General features: G+C 47.7%; 3 pseudogenes; 1 reads left to right on the forward strand and 2 right to left on the reverse strand.

Moving 5' to 3' along the window:
• Positions 1-2,603: 2,603 nt before the first annotated feature.
• LOC144133970 (uncharacterized) lies at positions 2,604-3,487 on the reverse strand (annotated as a pseudogene).
• Positions 3,488-14,709: 11,222 nt separating this feature from the next.
• Positions 14,710-16,463, forward strand: LOC144133971 (uncharacterized; annotated as a pseudogene).
• A 1,327-nt stretch (positions 16,464-17,790) lies between these two features.
• Positions 17,791-20,694, reverse strand: LOC144134821 (uncharacterized; annotated as a pseudogene).
• Between the last annotated feature and the right edge of the window lie 4,546 nt (positions 20,695-25,240).

Raw genomic sequence — 25,240 nt, forward strand, 5'->3', positions numbered from 1 at the left:
CCAATTCACCAAACTTCCGGTGACCTCACTGAAACCTTTTACTGCTTCGATTGTCCTGCCTATGCTATCTTGGTTAACGCAGAGAACAGCAACGTCATCTGCGTATGCTAAGAGCTTCACTTCTGATGCCTGTACACGAAAACAATGAATAGCCGCATTTCCTATAATGTTTAGGCAGAGGGTTTCTATATAACTACAAAACAGCATGGAGCTGTGGGGACAGCCCTGGCGTACCGATCTCTGCAAACTTATGGGGCCCCCAAGGCCTTGTTTACTATTAACCTCGTAGTGCAGTTACGGTAAGCCATGGCCACACCTTCTCTGATAACAGAACCAACGTTAATGTAATGTAGAATGCAAAGCAGCAATTCGTGCACCACACAGTCAAACGCCTTCTCAAGGTCAATCTGAAGAACTGCGACCCGAGCATATATTGCGTCACAACATTCAAGCACGCACCTAGCCTTGTGAATATTCTCAACAATGGAACGGCCCTTGATCCCACACGTTTGGTGAGGCCCGACTATTTTATGCATTACGGTCTGTAGCCTGCCCGCAAGAACCTTCATATAAATTTTGTAGTCGACATTTGTGAGGGCTATGGGCCTGTACGATGTTACCTGTCTGAGTTTTTCTGTTTGATCGGTTTTCGGTATGAGCACAGTATGCGAGGACGCATATGATGTAGGCAGAGCATGCAACTCATACGCTTCATTAAATACCACTGAGAGGAGCGGTGCTAGTTCCTTCTTCAAAAGCTTTATAAAAAGCCGCGCTCAGGCAGTCAGGCCGGCGACTTTCCCGAGTTTAATTTATCAATAGCCTGTTCCACTTCTTGTTCGCTAATTGGCAGCTCTAATCTTATTCTGTCTTCGTCATCAATACGTAGCATGGCCCCTAAAAATATCTCCTTATATCTTCCAATGTCAACCTGCCTCGAAGCGAAAAGCGCTTGATAGTAATCAAAAAAGCCTTTGCTATGCTGTCATCGTCAGATGCAGTGGCACCGCCCCATTGAATTTCCGCGACATGGTTTCGCCGAGCGTGCGCCCTTTCCATTCCTAACGCCCGTTTTGTGGGCGTTTCGCTCGCGGCGAATTGCTCAGCTCTCGCACGCACAAGTGCACCGCTATATCGCTCTTCCTCTATCGTTTCTAGCTTTTGTTTGGTTTTTCTGACGTCATCACTGGAAACACCCGGTGCCTTGCATTCCTGAGCTAATAACTTGTCCAGTAAGGACTTCAAATGTGCCTCGCTTAACCTTTCTTGAAAACTTATGCAGCTGGCCCTTTATATTGCATACACTTTTATCTGCTGTTTGCAACTTTCCCATTCTTCTCCAGCTGTCCGATGGCCATTAACGGTTATTTTATTAATTTCCTGTACTGCAAACCCGGTGAAAATTTCGTCTTTCATAAGCGTATTGTTTAATTTCCAGAGGTCCCACTGGAAAGAGTTTTTACGTTTTACCGCGTCTATACTACATTTCACCAAGCAGTGGTCCGAGAAAGTTGCAGGAACAACATCGTAGCTGTGACACTTTGGCGACAGGTCGACCGATACATATATTCTATCAAGGCGGGCATGGCTACTTCGTTGGAAGTGCGTGAAAATCATGCCGCGCTTATATACCACACATTCAGTCACGTCCTCCAATGCATGCTTATCGATCAAGCGACGGAGAAGTTCGGTGCTTTCATCGCGGTGGGACCGCGTGCTGGTTTTGTCAGCCGAGCTCAAGGCAATTAAAATCTCCCAACAATATCAGGTGTTTTTCAGTGCTTAAGAAACGCTGAATGCTCTCAAAAAAGGCTACCCTATCCTCGCACAGCTTAGGTGCGTAAACGCAAATTAGTCGTCATTCAGAGCAGGCGAAAGCAAAATCCACCACTACACAACGACCCGAAGGGCACGATGTGTACGCCTGCACCACGAGGCTAAGCAGCTTTTTTATAAGCACAATGCATCCGGCAGATGTGCCGACGGCATGGCTCACGACCGCATAGAATCTTGACGTAAAACGTCGCACGATGCTCTCGGTGTCTTGTTCCCCTTCCACTTTCGTTTCCTGAATAGCAAGCAGATCGATATTATGATCTGTTAAAATGCGGTGCACTTGGCACTGCTTCCCCTTAGCGGCAAAACCTCTGACATTGAGCGTTGCAAAAGTCAAGGAGGTTGCAGAAGCCATATTTAAAACGTGTGAAGACGTCGAGAGCACCGTGCTCACCTTTCACGTCTAGCTCGAAGCTAGACGCCGTTGCCACCACCGGAGTCGTTAGGAGCGGATGCCTGGTTTTTCTGCGGAGGCAGTGGAGGCGCCTTCTCGGCGACCCGCTTGCCTGCCGCAAGGTTGGGCGTTGGCCTGAGTGTTGATCGCCTGGACTGGGCTGTTTTTGCTGGCGGCTCCTCAACGCCGCCAGCTGCGGGCTTGTCCCCTTCGTTGTCGGTCAGGTCGTGAGGTCGTTTGGCTGGGGCGGCGACGGTCGTCCCACGGGCGCTGCTCTGGTTCATCTGTTCCTCGCTGGTCGGTGGCTGGTCGACGTTTTTAGCCGGATGACTGGTCCCGTCGCTGGATGACCCTTCATTTGTCCCAGCAGGAATTACCGTCCCCGGCTCCTTCCCGCCGCCGCTGGCCGTGTTTCCGTCGCCGCTCGGGTTCCCCGAAGACTCCGTGTCACGTCGGTCCCCTTTGCCGCCTCTTCTGTCTCGGCGACGTCCATAATGTGCTCCGTCGTGTCGACTCCCTTTGCCAGCCCGGTTGATACTGCGTATGTGCGGACGCAGTCGCTGTCGGCGTGGCCGTAACGCCTGCATTTCGAACACCGAGGCACTTTACATTCTCGCCGAACGTGGCCCGTGCCCTGACAGCGCAAGCACTGCATCGGTCGCCCCGGCGCCAAAACAAGGGCCAACTCCCCGGCGACACGTATCTGGTGAGGCAGATCGTCGACCTTGAAACCAGGTTTCAGTTTTAGGAGCACAGTTCGTGTTGTAAATCCCTTCTCGTGGACGCCATGGACGCGCCACCGTTCCCGTGTAACTTCGGTTACCTTCCCGAACGCAGCAAAAGCCGTCCGGATGTCTTCGTCGGCACGCCTTCCAGCGTCCAGTGGAGCCGTAGCTTGACTTGTTGGTCTTCCGGATCGATGATAAGACATCGCCGACCTTTCACTTTCAGTTCCTTGAAGGCGAGAAGCCTCTTGGCTCCTTCAGCGGTCTTGAAAGTCACAGCCCAAACGTGGTTGATTTGGTACGCCCCCAAAGCCACCACGTCAGGGAGCGCACCAGCCTGGGCCAGCGCATCACGAAAATCCTCGACCCGAAAGGGCCTAACACGAACATCACCGTGCAGAAAAAGTGTGTTTAAAACCACACGTCCGGTAGGCAGCTGTGGCAAGATAACCTGATAGTCCGTATCTTCGTTTCCCTCGAGCCTGTTTCCGCGGCCAGCAAGGGCCGCTGTCGCCGCTCCGCCGGAGCTCATGATCCTGCTTCCGTCACGCTCGGTGGCCGGAAGTAGAATGGAGGAGAATAAACTTATTGAAGCGTCGCTGATGCAATCACTCGATTTTTTGCTAAGGTAGAAAGCCTCAAGCAAAACTCTGGCTTTTGTGCTTGCGCTCCGCCCCGCCGCGGGGGCTCAGTGGTTAGGGCGCTCGACTACTGATCCGGAGTTCCCGGGTTCGAACCCGACCGCGGCGGCTGCGTTTTTATGGAGGAAAAACGCTAAGGCGCCCGTGTGCTGTGCGATGTCAGTGCACGTTAAAGATCCCGAGGTGGTCGAAATTATTCCAGAGCCCTCCACTACGGCACCTCTTCTTCCTTTCTTCTTTCACTCCCTCCTTTATCCCTTCCCTTACGGCGCGGTTCAGGTGTCCAACGATATATGAGACAGATACTGCGCCATTTCCTTTCCCTTTCCCCCAAAAACCAATTATTATTATTATTATTGCGCTCCTGCCCCGAAATCTTTGCTTCTTTAAAGCGGGGCTCGCACTTGCACGTCAGAACATGCGAAACTAAATTCGCGAGCTTATCTTGTAGGATTAAGTTTTGAGCAAGCTCCCTTAAACGGTCGTTGAGACAGCGCCCCGTGTGCCCTATATAGCATTTTCCACAGGACAGAGGAATGATGTAGGCAACTCCCAAGGCACATTTGACGAAGGCTTCTTGATGTTGCTTCTTGTAACCGCGCCCAACTTCCCCGCAGATACGGGGGCATAGTTTGGCCAACTTATTTGGCGTCGAGAAAATAAGAGGCACATTGTGCCTACTGGCCACTTACTTCAGGTTAAGAGAAACCTTATGAATGTAAGGCATCACCTCGGGATTGGCCCTCGCGCGTTCAGTTCCAGCCATCATTCGACGGGGCCCGAGTTTCTTTAGGAGGGTTTCAGCGACTGCCGTTAGGTCCGAATAAGGGAATCCTCCAGCCAATAGCCTGCGAATCTGATTATGGAAGCTACCGTGCATTTCGTGCGAACACGACTTACGAAGCGCAGATTCTAAGCAGTGCGAAGCAATGGCTCTTTCTATAGTCTTAGAATGGGAAGAATCGTATGGTAGGAGTGCTTTCTTGGCACGTGGGAAATACGACCAGCAGGTGTGTTCCTTCGTTAACCTAACCTTCAGGTCCAAAAAGCGTATCTCGCCATTCTTCGGGAGTTCGTGGCTAAAAGACAGTCCTTTGCCATAGTAAATAAACAATTGTAAGATATTCCGAACTGAATGTTCGCTAGCAGAGTCATTTAAACCTTATAAAAAGATTAAAAAATCATCAACGTATCTAAAAACCTTTAAAACCGGCCCTTCACTAAAAGCTTGTTCCAAAAGGCGATCAATATAAGCTACAAAAATATCACATAAAATGGGCACAACACAGGACCCTATACAAACGCCGTTGCGTTGCAGAAAAGGCTGCTTGTCAAATTGGATAGAAGTGACACTCAAATAAAATTCTAAAAGCTTTAAAAAATTGTCGAGGGACACACCTACTGAGGACTGAAAGGAGAGCTCCCCCGAGTTATCAATGGACTCCTTTACAACCACTAAATGTTCAGTTTGAGGAACAGAATAAAATAAACCCTCAACATCAACTGAGAACGTGTATCCAGTAATATTTATAACGGAATCAGGCAGCATGTTCCACTCTTTAAAATAACACGAGGAAAAAGCTGCAATTAAAACAATCATAAGAACGCGGCACAGGAGTGTACATAGAATGGCGAGGTCTTGATGTCTCATTAGGGTGTATTATAAAATAGGGTGATGTGTTGATATTCAAGTGGTCATGAATTAAGAGGCAAAGAAACTTCAGCCTATCTACCTTTGTGCAGTATTCTAGACTTTTAAGGTTCGCTGATTTACATAATTCGGTTGATGAGTCAGTTCGGCGATATTTATTGAAGATAAAACGGGAAGCAAGTTTCGGAACTTTCTCAATTTTTATTTTGTTAGACGCGGTGTATCGATCCGAAACAATTGTGCCATATTCAATTATAGGTTTTACCAGCGTGTTATAAGTGAGTCTTTTTACATAGGTAGTTGCATTGCGGATTTTGCGTCTTGGTGCCCAAATTGCTTTGCGTGCCTTGCAGCATGCATTATTTAAATGTGTATTCCAGTATAAGTCAGAAGTGAAGGCTAAGCCGAGATAGTTATTCTGTTGTACTTTGTTAAAGGCTTTACCTGCAATGGAGTAATGGTATATCATAATATTTTTCTTTCTAGTAACAGACATAATTACGTATTTATCAGAGTCAAGAACCATTTCCCACTTAGCGCAACAATTTTCTATTGCATGCAGATTAGCGTTCAGTTCTTCTTGATTAGTTGGGGTCTTAATTGTTTTGTATACCACACAATCATCAGCGAACAGTCTGATTGGAACTGTGATAGCTTTTATGAGGTCATTTACGAAAACGAGAAATAAAAGGGGGCCCAAGACACTTCCGTGTGGAAAAGCTGAAGCCCCCGGGGAAGAAGACGATTGATAACCTTCGAGGTGTACAAACAGTTCACGGGAGGAGAGGTAGCAAGAATCAAGTTGGAATCAATTTCGAAAGCTAGCCTCTAATTTGTCTAGCAGCTTTATATGAGATACAATGAAAAGTCATATAACACCGACCCGGGGTGCTGTACGGCGAGCGGTTGCTTCACAATTGTGAAAAAGTCTGGGAACGGCATATCATTTAAAGCTATACATGTCATCAGTTGTAATCCCTGTCGCGAGGTTACTTGCAAATTGACTAAGAGACGTGTCCAGTGTGCAGCAACAAATCATATGCCACCACCCGGAGCACTGTATGACGAACTGTTGCGTCAAAATTTTAACACGATTGATTTAAGCAGCCCGCGTCGCGGGAAAGCAGTTGTCGACGTTGTAGGCCGTTGTTGTTGGTGCTGTAACACAAAACACGAGAATCTCCAAATGAAAGTAATTTGGAAGATATGGGACATCGAACCAGTGTCTTTCAGATTGCCCGACGAGCACGCAGACTAGACGCTGCGAAGGCTCGCTGGTTCACACCGTATAAAAAGTGGGCCTAGTGAATGCGTTGCGATCTTTGGCTACGAGGTCGTGAATCGAATCCGGGCCATGGTGTGCACTTTCGATGGAGGCAGAATGCACAAGAGGCTACCGCACTGCTTAGCAGAAACAACTTGGCGAAAAGCTCTCCCCGCGGTGGCGTTTCCGTCAATCGTTGATTTTGCGAGCATGGCGTCCATCCTTCATCCGACCTTTGGTGGGTGGCGGCTCCGTCGACGGTTCACGCCCAGCCAAGGGGTCAGCTATACGCCGGCCGCCGTGTGTCAGTGTTTAGCGCATTCGGCTGCTGAGCCCGAGGACGTGACAATTCCGGCCGCTGCAGCCACTCTTCCATGGTGGCGATATTAAAGACGCCCTTGTAATGGGCAAAGTCGGTGTACTTCAGAATCTCAGGCGGTCGATATTTTTGCGGTGTCGTCTCCTATATGGGCAAGTTCATTGTCTATTCGTTCTTTCAAACCCACTACATCTTTTCCTTCAAGGCGTTGTGTCAACAGAGATTTCTATGAGTACTTCAATATGAGTACATGCCCGGCAGCGGATAAAGAATATCAGGGAGCGGAGAATCCGCTACTGGACGAACCAATTCTAGTTGCAGAGGTCAGAGCCGCGCTTTTTGACTTGAAAGGAACACAGCCGCTGGCCCAGACAAGATCACCTACGGTATGCTAAGGAACTTAGATGACGACTCTATAGTTCACCTTACAACATATTTGAACAAAGTGTGGGAATCCGGGGAATTCCCTAAACACTGGAAACACGCCAACATCATTTTAATCCATGAGAAGGGCAAAACCTGGGGTATAAAAAATCTTAGGCTAATTTCACTGACCTCTTGTCTAGGCAAACTAATGGAGAAGGTGATCCAAACGCGACCAACTCGATTCGCGTAAGAAAACAGATTCAGACCCCACGAGATGGTAGGGTTCAGACAGCACCTTAGCGCTCAAGATACAATGCTAAAGCTCAAACATATTATAGACAAACCAAAGACCAAAGATACGAGAGCAATATTTGGCATTAACTTAACCAAAGCGTTTGATAATGTCAGCCACTCGGCAACCTCGACGGCCTGTCATACGTTAACGTAGGGAAGAGGACTTTCGACTACGTCAAATCTGTTCTCAAAGACAGAACTGCGACTCTGCACATGCAGAACCTCAGCTCGGAAGAGATTAAATTAGGAAACAGGGGCACCCCGCAAGGAGCCATCCTATCCCCCTTCCTATTTAATCTAGTTATGATAGACCTCCCGCGTAAGTTAGGAATGATCGAAGGACTAAAGACGAGCGTTTACGCAGACGACGTCAACGTTTGGCTCAATGAGGGCAGCGATGGGTCTATCGAAGAAAGGCTCAAGCGGGCAGTCGACATCATAGACCTCCATGCCAAAAGTCAAGGGCTGAGCTGCTCCCCGACGAAGTCGGAACTACTAATCATCAGGCCTCGGACGAGGACAACCAACGCATCTCCTCCCAGAATCTCAATATACTTAGACGGGAAAGAAATTCCGCAAGTAGATGACATCCGAATTCCGGGCATGCTCATAAGCAAAACTGGAAACAACCCGACAACTATAGCTAAGCTAGACGCGCACGCAAACCAAGTGGTAAGCATTATTAGAAGCATCTCGGCCAGGGGCAGAGGGCTAAAGGAGAAGAACAAGCTGAGGCTGGTCCAGGACATCATCTTGAGTCGGATCTGCTACTCAACCCCATTCCTTGGTATCAATAAATCAGAAAGAAACAAGTAAGACGCAATAATAAGGAAATGCAAGAAACGAGCACTGGGACTCCCACTCTCGACCTCAACCGAGGCACAATAGGGAACTGGGGTGCATAACACATGGGTGGAGTTAGCGGATGCAACGAGGACGGCACAACTCGAAAGCCTAAGTCTAACCGAGACAGTACAGCAGATTCTTAACTGGGTAGGACTACAAGGGAACAGAGAAACAAAATACCAGGCGTTCCACATTGAGTCCAAAATCAGGGAAGCAATCACGGTCACACCGATACCTAAGAACATGCACCCACAACACGATCAGGAAAGACGCCAACACAGAGCCAAACACTTGGAAGCAAAGCTAAGCAGAACGCCACCCGAGACGGTTGCCTTCACAGACACCGACGGAAGCTCCGTCTCAGTGGTAGTCGACGGGTCCGGAACAGAACAAGGCACGATATATACGAGCGGAGTAGAAGCCACAGCAGCGGAGGAAGCGGCGATCACCCTGGCGTGCATTAGTACAGACGCGAGGGTGATCATTAGCGAGAGCAAATCGGCAGTAAGAAATTTCTGCAAAGGCAAAATATCACACTACGCGTTCAGCATATTATAGAAAGGCAACATAGACAGGGGTATCACGCTAGCCTGGGCCCCCGCTCACTCCAACATACCAGGAAACGAAGCCGCCAATGCCCTCGCCCGAGCGATCATTAACCGGTGGGTGGGGGGGGGAGGGGGACGGCGGCATCAACCTAACTTTAAGACTTTAAGAACGAGACGCTCACGACCTACCATGAGGTTATACAGCACTACAGGTTAGTACGGCGGAAATATCCACTCCCGGATAGGTCCCTCACGTCCGCAGAGGCAGTCACCTGGCGCCGCCTGCAAGTCAAGAACCACATTTCTCCAAGATTGCGATACCTCACGCAAACGGCAAATCCGCAGGACCAACTCTGCAGATTCTGTAATAACAAAGGAACATATCATATGGGTGTACAGCTACTCCCCTGGATATAATTTATTCAAGGACGAAGAAGCATGGGAGACCGCGTTTCTTAGCGAAGACCCGACGACACAGGCCAACATGGTCCGTCTGGCAGCAGAAGCGGCAGACAGCTTCGTCTACTAACCCCTGCCCCCTAGGGTGACATCGGGCTCTCTGGACGCCTGCAAGCGGCACCGGAGCTCCGGTGTCACCCGCTTACAGACCATAAATATTTTTCACCACCACTGTGTCAGCAGAGATAGGAAACATTTACTGCGCCATTCATTTACTAATAATAATAACTGGTTTTGGGGGAAAGGAAATGGCGCAGTATCTATCTCATATATCGTTGGACACCTGAACCGCGCCGTAAGGAAAGGTAGAAAGGAGGGAGTGAAAAAAGAAACGAAAAAAGAGGTGCCGTAGTGGAGGGCTCCGGAATAATTTCGACAAACTGAGGATCTCTAACGTGCACTGATATCAAAGAGCACACGGGAGCCTTAGCGTTTTTCCTCCATAAAAACGCAGCCGCCGCGGTCGGGTTCGAACCCGGGAACTCCGGATCAGTAGCCGAGCGCTCTAACCACTGAGCCAGTGCCGCGGGTACCACTCATTTTCTGAAAACCAGTTTCCAGCATAAACCCAAAACCAATTATTATTATTATTTATAAGTTGCCCCAGGGCAGTGCGCTCACCCGTGGGCGAACCTTGGTGAGCCTCGGTGCGTTCCTCGAACAGACGGGCTTGACGTCCCGTCTGTTCTCGGCCAGGTAGATACACGCAGTGACCGAACGCTCCGCGAGTTCGCCCTTGGACGATTACCAACTGGACGCTCCATTCCAATTGTAGTCAACATAGTGCTGTGTGCGTGTGTTTTTATAGCTCTATCATGAACTAACCACGCGCACAACCTGCGCATATTTATTTTTGTGTAAAAAGCTTTTGTTTATGTTACCTCTCCTCCTATGCTCTCTTCCTGTCCTTTCACCTCTTTCATTTAATTTCTCTATTCTGCCTGCTATCCTTCATTTCCGCTGCCCCAGCTCAGGTGCTTCAGGATCGACGTCACTTTATCCACTTTCTCCACTGACTCTAGCATCTACACGCCCCACACTACCTCTGCTCTCAGCTCAAAAAAAGACGAAGCTGCACGGGCCCTTGAGAGAAACTATGGTGTTGCTCTGTAGCTGCAGCTCTTCCATGGCAGACGCTGAATGCTTGATGAAATTGGAATTGCAATAAAAACAGTTGTTCACTGAAAACTGGTCCTGCGTAATGTGCTGCGAGAGCATGTATAAAAGCGCACAACTCGCGCCTCCTTCTTGTCGAATTTATTGCCGCACAACCTGTGGTCTTAGCCGCAAAGAAGAAGCGGCCACAGGCTCTTGAGAGTAACTCTATCGTGTTGCTTGCTAGCTGTGGCTTTTCCCTAGCCTACGCCGAAGGCTTTATCGCACTACGATGCGCTCATTATAAAATGGTGCTATGTATGTCATGCGTTGTGAGTACAACTCCTGCAGCCACGTCTCTCCCAGAGGGCTCACCCACCCTCACGGTGGTCCTCAGGGAGCCCTCCCCATGTCCAAATTCGCCGAACTCAACAGCAGGAAGGAAGCGCGAGCACAACAACGCCGATTGGACGGCGCGACCTCAGTGAAAAAGCTTTTTGTGCTCTCATTGTTTGCGCTTTCCAGTGTTTATTTTGCATTGTCTTTGCTGTTGTTGACCGTACTTTTTGTTTAAGCATCCGGCCGATGCTTCTTTGACAGAAGTAATGCCGCGAAACTGTTGTACTACTTGTTTGTTCGGGTTCAAACCCGTTGGCGCGCGGGCATATACTGTTATGCGAGATGCGATCAGCGTTATCTGGAAAGATTGCAGCCAGGCGCAACTATATCGACATTATTCACGGTGGTTGCAGTTGTTTTTAGCGCCTTATCTTGAAGGTTCCTCTTCGATGACCACCGAGCAAGCTTCTTGCTATTGGCGTCGCTGAATTCTTCAGTTTATTTATGGGCGATAGTCACTTCAGTAACTAAATTACAGCTGAAATACTTCGTTTCCTGTCCACTGCTCATAATTTCACTACGGAACAAATCAAACTTGGGTAAAAGGGTGAGATGGGTGGTTTGAAAAAGCACCGAGATCGTCCTGTGGCTCTTCGTGGTGACTTTGAACGCAAGTTTCGTCATTGCACAAGCGACTTCCAACTATTGTGGACAAAGTTGCTAGTAGTGCTTTATTTTGAAAAATAAAAACTCCAGCTTAATACAAGAAAAGATGGGCGCTGCAACCACGCCAACCGCGTACGCTCTTTCTGTAAACAAAAACTGCAGCGCACCTGAATTGTCATGACGTCACGGGTTTGAAAGCGAAAATTCCAAACCTACTATGGTTTGTGGGAAAGTGTCACTATGCGACCTGCTCTTTTATGGTTTCTATATATTTTATATATTATATACTTTTATGTATTATATATTTTATATTTGTATTTATATAGCGCTGCTTCCGAGCGTTATTTATTGAAATGTGCGATTTTTGGAAGCGTAGTGCAGGAGGTGCGACTAGGTGTGGCGCATACCGAGGCGTACACCTAATCGGGAAAATGAAGACGGTGTTTGAATGCTTGACACATGCGAAACCGGTTCAGAAGGAAAACTGGATGATTTCGCCGGCCAGGCCATGAACGTTAGACATCACGTTATGTACACCACAGAGATGTCTATTCTGGAGTAGGGGGCTCGGTAATCCGCGAGCTCCTTTCTGCAGACAAGGTGCACCCACGCTTACACGCGGACAGCACCCTCACTGATAATGCGAACATTCAAGCAGAGATATGCCTGGTCGGGGGGAAAATTGGGGGAAAAGAGCGACACTAGACCAAAGGTTCGTTAGAGAACCGATGTTTCGATGCCGATCCGACGCATTCTGGTTTCACTAGCTTGGAGCCAACGGCGAACGTTGGCTTCGACCGGTTCTCATGGCGTCGCAGTTGCAGTGCAGAAGAGGCTGAGCAGGAAAAGGAAGGAACGATCCTTTCTCACCTTGATGTGGGCCGTTGCACAGCCACAAATAGTTCTCCGCGAGTATAGTGTGAAATCGCAGGTGATTGGCAAGTGCCTCAGTAAAAGGAGGTCAATCGCTACGTCATGACAGTCAGTCCACGCGATTAGCCCTATTCACATGAACCCGATAGCGTAGAGTCGATTCGGGGGACGGGTTGAGGATGGTCAATCCAACTCAACCAGTGCGTGTTTACATGAACTCGAATTTAGCGATTCGAGACCGGTTCAACTGTAGCGACACCAAGCGTAGAGCAAGCAGCATAGCCTCCAATATTGAGGCGGGCCATCGCTGTATCGGAGGCGCGACGGCGCACGTGAAAAACAAGTTCACATTTATCCTCTCCCCTCTCAATAACTCTGCTTTTCGACTCAACAGTGTTTACAAGCACATCGAGTCAGGGTCGAGTTGAGTCGCCTACCCCTGCGGCGTAGTTTACTGGACGCGACCCGTCGACTCCGGACTCGGCGCGCGTTTACATGAACCCAGTAGCGGTTTTCGACCCGTTAACTCAACAACCAGGCGTATTGGGTTCATGTAAGCGCCGCTATTTGCTCGAGGGCCTCCTATGAGGAATATTTACAGCTGCCTTCTTCAATTGTATCGACACCTGAGTTACTGCGCCCCTGCGCTGGGTAAGGAACAATTCTGTTCTCCCACACTGTCCTTAATAGGAAACCTCCTTCCTGTGCTTTGGCACTGACAATGCCTTATTGTTTGGCTCCCGGGAGGGGAAAGGGGGGCGCTTTTGGGTGTGGCCTTGAAGCCCACATCCTTTCCGCACCAAGAGCTCCAGCAAAAAAAAAAAGAAAAGCAGGAATCCTTTCCGAATTCAGCCCAAGCAAGAAAAAAGGAAAGAAAGAGCTGTAGTCCTTCCTAGTTCTGATTAAGATCCTGCGTGCACGAGCACAGACAACCAGGAGGTTGGTGGTAAAGTGTAGTAGCGACGAAATATTGTGACGCCAAATGAAGCCACGTCGCGTTAGTTAAATTTGGCGCGAATTTCAAATTCCCGCTGAAAAGGCATACACAAATTTCAGAGCCTGTAAAACGCAAACACTAAGCTCGATATGGATGAAAATTGCGGCTTGATAATCAAGAAAGAGAAAGGGAGGAAATGTTGCAGACGAAATTCTCATATTTGACTTAGTTTTTTCACGAGTACACATGAAAGACCGACATGTCTAAAAGTGCAATTTTTCTGGATATTTACCTCTGATTTGTAAAAATATGATGCTTAAAAAATAATATCTGTCCGCAACATTTCCTCCATTCACTAAGGAAGAAAACACTGCCACAGACCTCATGAAATGGACCATTTGCGGAAAAGTTTCTGCGCATGCGCGGCGACGGCGCAGCCAGCGCCCTATAGACGATTTGGTTTTGGTTGGAAAACACGAGCCGGCCGTGCAGTCCTACGCTGTAGTGCGGCGACTAATGTGAGCTCCTTGCCTCGCTTTAGCCGCGTGTATAAAAATGCCAGCCCACTGCGTGACCTACGGTTGCACGAATTTCTTCATTGAGAAAGGAAGCACGAAGTTCTACAGGTTCCCGTGCGTGAGGCTACGCGCCGAAAAGAGAGCGGCGTGGATAACGGCTGTGAGAAGAAAGAATGCAGATGGCTCGCCATGGGAGCCGAACGAACATTCTCGGATCTGCAGCTCGCATTTTATAACAGGTACGGCACTTTTAAACGCTTATGTATAGGTTTGTACGATTAGAAACAACGTTCAATGCAGGACGGCCGTCAAAATTCGAGAACCATCCTGACTTCGTTCCAAGTGTGTTCAACTACGTTAGGAGTCCCGGTGATGCTGCTGTGCTTCGTCATAGCCGATGGCTGAAACGACATAAAGGTAAGCGCTACTTTTTCTGTTGATTTCTCGCGGGGTCTAGAAGTACCAACGCAGAACTGGGGAGCACATGTAATGCACTGTTCGCGTCTCTTATTTTGTGGTCGGTTTCATCGTCAGTGGGATGAGTCTGTAAACGCTTGTCGTTGGGATTTGCAGTGGCTAGCGTAGTGCGGCCGTCACCTATTGCGTGGTTTAGAGAACCCGCACGGCGAAAGCCGTGCAAATACCGCGTGTAGATTTATTACCCAATCGATAAATATTGCCAATGATACCCGCGTTTATGAAGTGCTTTTAGATTACGAAGTTGGACATTTTCAGAATTGTGAACGCCAATGCAATGCCTTCATTGAACATATTTTCACTGTATTTCTCTGACCTACAATATGTGACTGCTGTAAATGTCTCCCCCTCATTGCTTGTATTGAGCAGTATGTTTACTGCATAACCGCTGTTTCATGGTTGTAGGGGAACTTGAAACGCCAGCGCGTGCAGCAAAAAGACGTGTAGCTGCTCCTGATGATATGGCAGAGTTTCAGCAGCCTGCGAATGGTGAGCTTGCATTGCTTTGCAGACTGTAATGCTCTAAGCCTTTGCCCATATTGTTTTGTGAACACTGTAGCTGCTTGTTGCACCTGGCCTTGCTTCTGCTGCAGTATACTCACATAGCACAGTCAATGTTATGCACGAAGGGTTTCTCCAGCTTCTGAGTGCCAGCTGTTGTTGCTTGCAGGGAATCTTGACATGGACACAAATCCGGCACAGGATAACAGAGTAGATGAGGACTCAGTGTCACTACAGTTGCCTGCAAATCGTGAGTTTGCACATGTTTGATCAGCCGTTACTGTTATTGTGGGTCTGTGCTGGACCGAGAAGCCACCCAGGTTTTTCCAGGTTCTGAGTGCAAGCCATTGTCTTGCTCGCAGAAAATCCTGACGTGGCCACAAGTTCTCGGGACGTCACAACGGCTCAGGAGGACAGAGTAGAGTTGCAGCAGCCTGAAAATGGTGAGTTTGCACGCGCTTTGCAGATTGAAATGCTTTTCTGAGCTTTTGCTCACACCATGGTGCGAACGCTGCGGCTGCTTGTTGCAGATGGCCTGCTTCTGCTGCAAGTAACTCATCAACTAGAAATTAATTATAGAGCTCTTTTGTTAGAGAGTGTGTTCTAGTGTGCTTGCAGAGGAAGCTCTAAAGTGCTTTACGTGCGCTCTTTTTTTTCTGTGCTGCTTGCAGGTATCAAGGAGCACACCTGGCCAGATTGCTGTTGTAAAGTCTGCGCACTTAACAGGGGGAAAGACTTGGAGCAGACAATAGGAGAGTCACAGAAGCTGATTCTCCGATTGCAGAATGAAAATGCGAAGCTCGAGATGCGGCTGGATGCAGCCATGTCAAGTTTTCTCTCCTTGAGTATGCTTGACACTCCGAAGAAGTGCATGTATTATACTGGGCTGCCAAATGTCGAAATTTTTCACACTTTACTAGAATACTTTTCACCGCGTGCTAGGGAAATGATGTACTGGGGCTCTGATAAGAAGCAGAAGGATGACCCCCGGGACAATCGAAAAGAAAGTTATTTGGGCAATGAGTTTTTGATGGTGTTAGTACGGCTCAGGACAGGTATGCAAGGCCAAGAACTGGCTCGGAATTTCCTGATATCTGAAAGTCAAGTTAGCCGCACTTTCTTCAAGTGGATCAACTTTTTACAACGAGAACTTAGGCACCAGACAACCTTCCCAACTCGAGAAGATATAGGACCCCGTCTTGTCCTTGATGCCACGGAGGTGAGAATACAGCGGCTCTCAGCAATGAATGCACAACGCCAAACTTTCTCTCCCTACAAACACTACAACACCTAGAAGGTGCATATAGGCTGTACACCAGATGGGTACATCTCACATGTGTCGCGTCTATGGGGGGATTCTAGCTCCGATAAAGCTATTCTGGAAGCCAGTGGCCTTCTTGACAAGCTGGATGCAGGTGACGCTATAATGGTGGACAAAGGCTTTACGTTCCCATACTTGCCACCAGGCATAAAAGTTTATCGGCCTCCATATCGCAAGTCGCACCAAAAACAGATGCCTGCAAAAGCAGTAGATGAAACTAGGCGCATTGCTTCTGCAAGAGTGCACGTTGAAAAAGCCATTTTAAGAGTCAAAGGATTTCATATATTAGACAGGCCCTTTCCAATCTCAGTGATTGATATCGCTGAGCAGGTTTTTGAAGTTTGCTGCCTCTTAAGCAATTTCAGGCTACCATTGATCAGAGAGACAGATTGATATGGGCACGAGTTGTCTGTTTGCTGAAGGAGGGCATTTTGAAATAATAAGGATATAACCGGCTAGAGCTGACAAAGGAACAAGGGAGGTGGAAGCCTCGGGCTGCTTACCAAAGTTTCGACATGACGACTTGCCTCCTCTTGTCGAAACGTTGGCAAGCACCCTGAAGTTTTCTCCTGGGTTGTTGACTTTGCGAGTGTCAAGAAGATTTCTGCCTGCCCTCTCTCTACCACTGATCTGACAGAGTTAGGGAACAATGCTTTGGTAGCTGCAGGTGATGCAACAATAGAAATTTGTCTGCTGTTCGAATGCGGCATGCTTTCTGCCAGTTTGGCTGAAATTGATATAACCGGGGAAACCATTACGGTTAGATTTTTTTCAATCTACCTTGCATTTATACGCATACGGTAATCACCGTTGTGCTGCATGACGTTACGTTCGAGAACCCCTATGCTGTTGAGATTAATCTCAAGCTTTTCAATACATCTCGCAGCTATACGCCGCTTCAAATAACACATACCATACTTTCAGTCTTAAAATGTAATGTAACAAGCAGTCTACCTTTGCTACACTCTTCCCGACTATATTTGGGAACAAAAAAATTGTAGGACGCCTAAGCTTAGCCTTTAATTGTGGAATGCGACAGCATGTTACAGCGCTGCCAGGGAATTACTTATGTATGCACCAGCACACAAGGACTTTTCACGAAGTCAGACCACAACGCATTCACTACGTCCCCTTTTATTCAGTTCGAACCAATGAGCCTGCGTAGTGTTCTGTGCGTGCCCGCCTCACACTATGAAAGACCTGGATTCGATTCCTCGTATCTCCACAATTTCTTTTTTATTTGGAAGTTATCGTGTTGCAAAGCTGACTCCGGCTGTTCTGAGACACGAGCTCCTTAACACTGCCGCATTAACCTGCCAGCTTCTTTCATCAAAACACGCATATAAAGTGCTCATAACATAAAGTTTTGTTATTTACAAAACTGCTGGTCTCCACTTAGACCAAAGCATGTGGGGAGTCAGTTCAGTAAGAAGTTCAGAATATTAGATGCGTCACAAACATTGAAATAAAGTGAACTGCCCAATATTTTACAGCTAGAAGTTTCCAGGTTAGCAGAAAATGTAAAAGGTCAGAACAGTTGAAAATGAAGGCTGGAGTGAAGGCTCGAGTTCGAAAAGTATGCTTGGACATACGCTTGTGCCACGATTGTGAGGAGACATTTTGACAGTTCTATATTGCAACTCTTGAGACTGAAAAATAAAAAAACACAAGATGAAATTCTTTTGCTCTAGATGAGAATGATGATAGGTAGTCTGGTGTGCTACTTTAATTTCTTTATTTTTATGCGCAGACCTCCAAGAGGTGTGCACACGTAATACCCCTGTCTGAATTTGCAGTGCGACACATACGTGCCGGACGTGTACAGCCGTCGAAGCCTTCTGACTCTCCTTGTCAGAATCTCTGGTATCAGTGCATGCTTGCTGAAGTGCAAGAGTTCTTGCAGTAGCTCCCGATTCCAGAATTCTTCAATGAACTGTATTCTCTCTACATAGAGGTATGGCGGGTCTTCTGGCGTGTCTCCCTCGGTCCAGATGACAAGGTCGCACCAGTTATGGCCCGTAACTGCCATCTGGCCTTGAATTTGGTAAAAATAGGCATGGTCCCGCTTCAGCTCCACACCGTCTTCAGTTAGCCTGCAGCAGAAGTTTTTGTCTAGGCGGGCTTCTTCGCATGCCATACCTTTTTTGGAGAAGGGGCATTTAACCTCAAGTAGGTCTTCTTCTCCATCTAAAACAACAATCCTGTCTGGTGAGGCAGCTATGAAGGGGTACTGTTATGAACATGAAGGCCAGTTTCCTGCACTGCTACACTCAAATCTTTAGCGTGCTGCAGCTTTACATAGGCTTCTACAGCATCTGCCTCGTGCTCTCTGCCATATGCAATCGCTTCAGACGAGGCTCTATTACAAGGGTACAGTAGTCTCTTTAGTAAACCATCTGGCTTAGTACAACGGCAGATCCTTTTAAAGAGTGATGCTGTTAGCCGGCCAACCCGAGCTGCATGCCACTTCTTGTTGGCAGCTTGGCCGACCGTTTCTTCGCATATATCATGCCTCTCTTCTCGGCTTAGTGGCTTGAGTGTCTGCATATATGACTGCACCTCAGTCGCTGAAGGCTCGCTCCAGAGGTCGTCGCTGTCTTCTATAGCCTTTTTGTTGCATGGTGGCCTTGTCTTGGCTTTGTCGGTGGGTCACAAGTACCGGAGCGCTTGCAGGTCTGGACAGGCGGATGCTAGTTTTTTTCTTAGTGACTCAATGTCGTGGGGAGTAGGGAGTGGTGTAATGGGGCAGGGGTCATAATCGCGCTTCCGCTTCCCACGTGGAGGCTTGTTGACACAGTACTTTTGGAATTTGATTTCGACCAAGGGCTTCCTTGGAGCTGCCTTTTTTGCTGCAAATGAAGAAAAAATACGCTGCTTCAGTTGTGCAACCAAATTAATTATAAACATATGGCTGTTCAATACATGAGAAACTTGAGTTTATTGTGTCCGCTTTGTTTTTTATTGAGTAAACAATGTAACACTGTTAAATAAATTGCCATGACTGTATAACTGTGCAGTTGTACATTTTGTGAAGGAAACAATGACATGTGAACTCATGAAACAATGTGCTTTGTAGCAGTGGTCTATTGGTTTCAGCATCCACCTTATATACGGAACACCTTGGGGTTCAATCTCCGATGTTGCCATTCGTGCATGAATGAGACCAAGTTACCCCCCCCCCCTTTTCTGGTGCTTAGGTTCTCCGAGGTGAAATGCATCTAAAACTGGTCTTTGACCCTACATTGAGTTAACCAGTTTATGTGCACAGTTTAGCCAAGCTGCCCTTGTGTTATTGATATTTATCGTGATCATAATATGCATGCACTAAGAATTTTATAGCTACGAACCTAGTTTAAACACAAGGCTCTTAGTGTACAGCAAGAACGGCAAGGTAGCATTATTGGAGATGTGAGTAGGTTTCCATGTGTGCTATACCTTCAGCAGGGACTATCCACTTGCAAAGTACATCCGTGCAAGACGGTGCATCTTCTGCCCTCGCAGCAGCACTGAACAGCAGCCCTGCCACATGTTGGCAGGTTTCGCTGAGTCTACAAGAGCAAAGAAACGCAATATTCTCTGTTGCGCACAAAATCTCAGGCCAGCCATGTAACTGCAACGCGTTTCTATCTAAATTAAGCACGCGTTTTGCAACAGCGAAACTTGCACGTAATAAACGCAGCGACAAGATACAAGGCGCAAAAACGAAGCCGTTGATGAGGCCAGTAATGCGCGCATCCAGCACGTTTCGAAAGTGGTGCTCTTGCTATATTTCGTGCTTGCTGCCAAGTGCACACAGCGCGGTTGTTCCAGAAGAGTTTTGCCGTCAACGCACGCGCGTATTGGGTAAACACCTCATGAGATATACTAGTATAAACACTGACCATAGATACAACGATGTCAAGCTCTGCTATCTGAACAGCGGGAGCACGGGAGAGCGCAACGGCGCAACCTCGCGTACATCCGCGCATTCTCTCCTGCGGCACGTTAGCGCGCAACGGGCAGTATCAGCACGAGCAGTATATGAGATAGTACAACGGGTCGTTTACTAACTAGTAAAGTGCGCCCAACGGCAAAAGGTGCTGTACGAAGTTAGTAAAAACTCCTGCCTTATAAAGAAAGCGTAAACATAAACATCTGTGCGCGTTAGAACTGCACCCCATTATACGGTTAAACTCGCTACTGCACCCCATTATACGGTTAAACTCGCTCGCGCATAGGCGCACATTCATGCACATTTTCATTTAGTCATTCGGCGTTCCGCACTAGAGAGACACACGTTTATAAACAAAATATCTCACCCAGCAACACAATCGCAGTGCGCTCCAACGATGTGGCCCGTACTAACGACGAACCATGCCGTTGTCACGTAAACACCGGTCTTCATAGACGGTGCGCACGCCGCTCTCATCAGACCTAGTTCATCGTCAGCTGTTTCAAAGTTCACCTTCAAGTTTTTTACGTAACCTTCCTCCTTGAAGGACCAGCCGCGATGAGCCTGGCGAACAGTTGAGGTAGTGGAGTGCAGGTACTGCCACACGTGCTCGTTTCTCACGCTACAACGCGAAAAATCTTCGCTCCACCCCGTTTCTTGAAATGGAAATGGGATGTTTTCCTCTTGTATCATCGTCTTTGGCTGGCGAACGCACGTTTCCGGCAAATAAACGGCACTAAAACAACCAAACAAGTGCACGCCAACTGCCGAACGCTGCCTCTCACATGCTCGCTCAAAGAACCCCTTTCCAACCAAAAGTGCCGGTGGAGCTTCCCCGTTTGCACGACAGGGGGCGCTCGCTTTTCCGCAAATGGTCCATTCTCCGCTGAATTTCATCTGTATGCGCCTAGCACCTCTTAGGTCTAGGCGCGACTTTTTCGTCGGTATCTGCGCCCTGCCCTGCGCCGTTGCGACCACAGTCGCTGCAATTCGAAGGCAAAATCGGTGTAGTTAGCGACAGGGATAAAGGGGCAGGTGGCGTGTTTTATGGCCTCCTTAATTTTTTGTTCAAGACCGGTAGAGAAGCCCTCTGTGCAAGCAGCCTCCATAAATAATTTAAAAACTGTCCAGTTATTGCGCTGCCTACACGTGGCTGGGGAAAATGTGGAATGGCCGGTAATAATCAGATAGGTTGGGATGTGGTGGCTGCCATGGCTTTCGACATCCGAAAACCACCGGACGCTGTTGGTAAGGCACTGTGAAACGAATGTCCAGTCCAAGCAGCTGCTATAAGTCACCCCCGAATATAGATAGGGCCTTTAAGGCACTCGAGGTCATGGTCAGAGGCGAAGGAGACAAGCTGTCTTCCCCTAACGTCCATCCTAACGCCTCCCCACATGGTGTGATGAGCATTGAAGTCACCCATAATGACCCACGGAGCAGGCGTAGCTGCCATCAAACCACTCAACCTTCTGGCGTCGAGACGACTTGATGGCGCCAAGTACACCGCCAGTAGCGTAAACGTCAGGTCTCGGCTGTTCACTGTCAGGCAAACGTCCAGTTTGTCTTCGTTCGGAGGAACTGAATGTAGCACATATGTAAGTTCACGTCGAATGTAGACGATGACTTTGCTGGATCTGTTGCGCGTGGGTGATGCAAATGCCTCGTAACCAGATATTCGCAAAATTGCCGGGATCTGCGGTTCCCAAATCACAAGAATGGGGAAGTGACTCTCGTAGACTTAGTGCCGTAAATCGCAAATCCGGGACTGGAGTCCACGAACATTCTATTGGAAAATGAAAGCTTGCTTGACATTCATTTGAAAAGACAGGTCCGAAGGAGCCATGATTCCTTCTACTGTAGAGCCGCAATAACTGGATGTAGCGCGTCCAGCACTTGAAGTGTGCTATTTGCTGCTGGCGTGCGTTGACTGGAAAGCAGAGCACGCATGACATTCATTAGTGACGTTAGCATTGCAATCACTTTCATATCTGCGTCATAACCTTGATCGTGCCTGTTGGCTGGATCAGTCGTGGACGCTGCACACTGCCCTCAGTGCGCCAACATCACTGACATTTAGGCGTAGAAGGCTTTGGTAGTGGTGGCCAAGTTGCATCTGAGGCAGCAGGTCCAGCCTCACCAAGCGCCGGGCTCCTTTGGTTTGGTACGGTTTTTGTGGAGGTGGACAAGCTGCAGTTGCGTTTGGGGCATTCTCTAATCTGACTGCTCTCTTTGACGACCTTCGGCGGCGTGAACGACGTCGTCGCACATTTGCGGTGGCTTCTTTGTGCGTAGAATGGTCTCGCACCTTTTGATTCAGTACCGTCCGCTCGGTCTTTAGACGGGGGCAGTCTTTCGAGGAAGAGTCATGAGGGCCGTGGCAGTTGGCGCACTTCAAGGTAGTCGCGCGGCAAACGTCACCGCTGTATGACTCGGAGTATCGCGGGCACACGATGGAGTTGATGCCGACACCGCTCACGTGGCCGATCCTCATGCACTTCCTGCATTGAAGTGGCTTAGGCCCAAAAGTCGAAATATATGACGAAAGTGTCCAACCTTCACGTACGATGGTATGCAGTCACCCTTGAAGGTCAGCTTGATGCATGTAGATCTTCCTAACCGCTGAACTTAAATGATAGAAATGCCGTTGGTTGCCGGCATTCAGTAGGATGTCATTAAGCCGCATTTGATGCACGAAAGCATAATACATGCCCGCCCTTTAGCACTGTATACGCCTAATCTTACATTCTAACTTCACTAAGCCTTATGATGTTCTATTTAATACCCGCTAGTTGCTCGAACAGCACTGCTAAATTGACCTCACTGGATTAGGTTCTAGCGTTAAATGTTGCCAGCTTCAGTTTTCAAAGCAAATATAGGAGACGCGAATAAACAAGTAAATAAGCATTGAGTAATCTTTTTCTCAGCCCACACCATGGTTCTGTTTTTTTTGTCTCCTAGAAAGCCTTAGTGAAATTAACCCTCCACTAATGCATTCAAACTGTGTGGTTGGATGCCTTAACCGAGTATGGCATTGCTCTTTGTTCACTGTTGTTAAGGTATTTTAAGATTTTTAAAATCTTTAATTAGCATCTATTGGACTGGTGATGCACCGAATGGCGCGCATTCTTGGTCTTGGCATCTTAGAACGCTCGGGAAGCGAACACTGCACACAGAAATATTAATTACTTTTGCGCTGCTGTTTTCGGCAAGGATGAAAAGAAGATTACGGCTACCATCCATTATGGCTACCTTTCCACCAATAATAAAATAATGCCAATGTTTTGCTACGAATATTGCACATGCGGAAACAACATAATTAGGAAAGCGCATCTGCTACCTGATTCACATAGAATTCATCGGCTAAACATAATTTTTCATTCTTTGTAGTAACTTTTCTGACACTGAAAATATATATTTTAAAATTACCTTCCCGGGATCGTTAGCAATTATTCCAGACGCTTTTTTTGTGCTTGCTTTCTGAGAACTGAGGCCTGCACGTTGAAAATGTTCCATTCTTACCATCGGTGTCTATTTGGATCAAACCTTGATCAGCGCTTCCGTTTGTGAGATGAATGCTGGGTGTGAAATTCCTGGAAGTGAAATAATATCACTATAGTTCCAACTAAACACCAGTACCAATTGCAATAGAGTGCAGCAGAGAGGGTCAAAGGATTATCTATGGTTGTTCTGTTTCTTGATCTGTGTCCTTAAGTAAAAGTTTGCGCTAATGTACGGGTTCCCACAAAAGGTGCCCACAAAATGACGGAGTTTTGGTGGGCCCACACACTCAACCAAGTGATGCGGACTGCTGCGACGAAGAGCAAGACGCAGGCAAAGACTCCGGTGACTATTGTGGGAGAAGTTGAACTTCCTAGTGAAGTAAACCAAGTTTTGAGCAAAGGACCGAAGTTTAGCCATGAGCCGCATGTTGAAGCACATGAGTTCCTTGCCTTGAACAGGCGTATAGCAGGAAAGACTTCTGAAGAAAACAAGGCAAGATGCCTACTGGATGGAGTGGATGCGTTAGCAAGATCGACGTGCAACAGCGGCAAAAGGGCTAACAAGTATACCATGACGAAAATAGTGTCCTACTTCAGGGAAAACAACCTCCAGCTTCTCCAAGCCGACAAGGAGGGCGGATTTGTGGTGTTCACCGAGGAAGAGTTTGGTGTCAGAGCCGGTGAAGCTATTGCCAAGAACTTTGTTCCGGTGAAAGCCAGCGCCGTGAGAGTGAAAGGCAAGGCAGCCCAGATGTGCAAGGACTTAAAATTGGACAAACTAGCGAGTAGCATCACGAACAGTAAAAAGAATGCGCTTACGGTGTTTTTTACCGCGAAAACGCATAAACCGTCAGTGCCTTTTAGATCTGTGGTTAGCGAGACGGAAACGTGGCAGCTTAATCTAAGCAGATACCTGCAAAAGCACCTAAGTCATCTATCTGTATCTGATCCTTTTCATACTAACAGTTCAAAAGATGTTATTAGGTTTCTAGAAGGAAATGCTTCAATTGGTTATGTGTTTTTTGTGGATGTTGAAGATTTATTTTATTCTGTGCCCCACAGTGAGCTGTTTGTGGCTGTAAGAGTTGCTATAGAAGAGAGCGGTGCTGTTCAATTTCAGAGCTCCTCAGGGGTTTCAATAGATAATGTTATGAGGATACTTGAATTTTACCTCAGTGTGACGTTTGTCTCTTACGGCAAAAAATTTTATCGCCAAAGACAAGGGATCTGCATTGGATCCTGCGTAGCGCCTGTACTTACTAACATTTTTCTAACATCTATTGACCGCGCCCTTGAACTAAGTTTAACGGGGAAGGGGGTTCTGAAAGTTTTTAGGTATGTTGACGACTTCCTGGTAGTTTTTAAAAAACAGAATGAGTTGACGTACAAAGATGCTGTGAGCACTGTGTTAAATACCTTTAAAGATATGGGAGGGGGACTGAGGTTCACGCATGAGCTGCCTGTGCGGGGTTATTTACAGTTCTTAGACATAAACATCAATGTGGGTGTAAATCATGCATGTTGGCAATACGCACCGCGAGCACAGAAGCAGTTACCATCGTATGCTTCGGCTCAGTCGAAAACAGTGAAACGCGCCATTGCCAAGCTTTGCCTTGAATCGGCTCTCATGAAATCGTGCTGTCATACTATGCAACGGAGCTATGGCACGCAGGTTGACAGATTACTTTCGGCAGGGTTCCCAGGCACTGTCATCACAGCGGTTGCTGAAGCCCTCT

The sequence above is a fragment of the Amblyomma americanum genome, chromosome 5 (assembly GCF_052857255.1).
Source record: "Amblyomma americanum isolate KBUSLIRL-KWMA chromosome 5, ASM5285725v1, whole genome shotgun sequence".
NCBI lineage: Eukaryota > Metazoa > Arthropoda > Arachnida > Ixodida > Ixodidae > Amblyomma > Amblyomma americanum.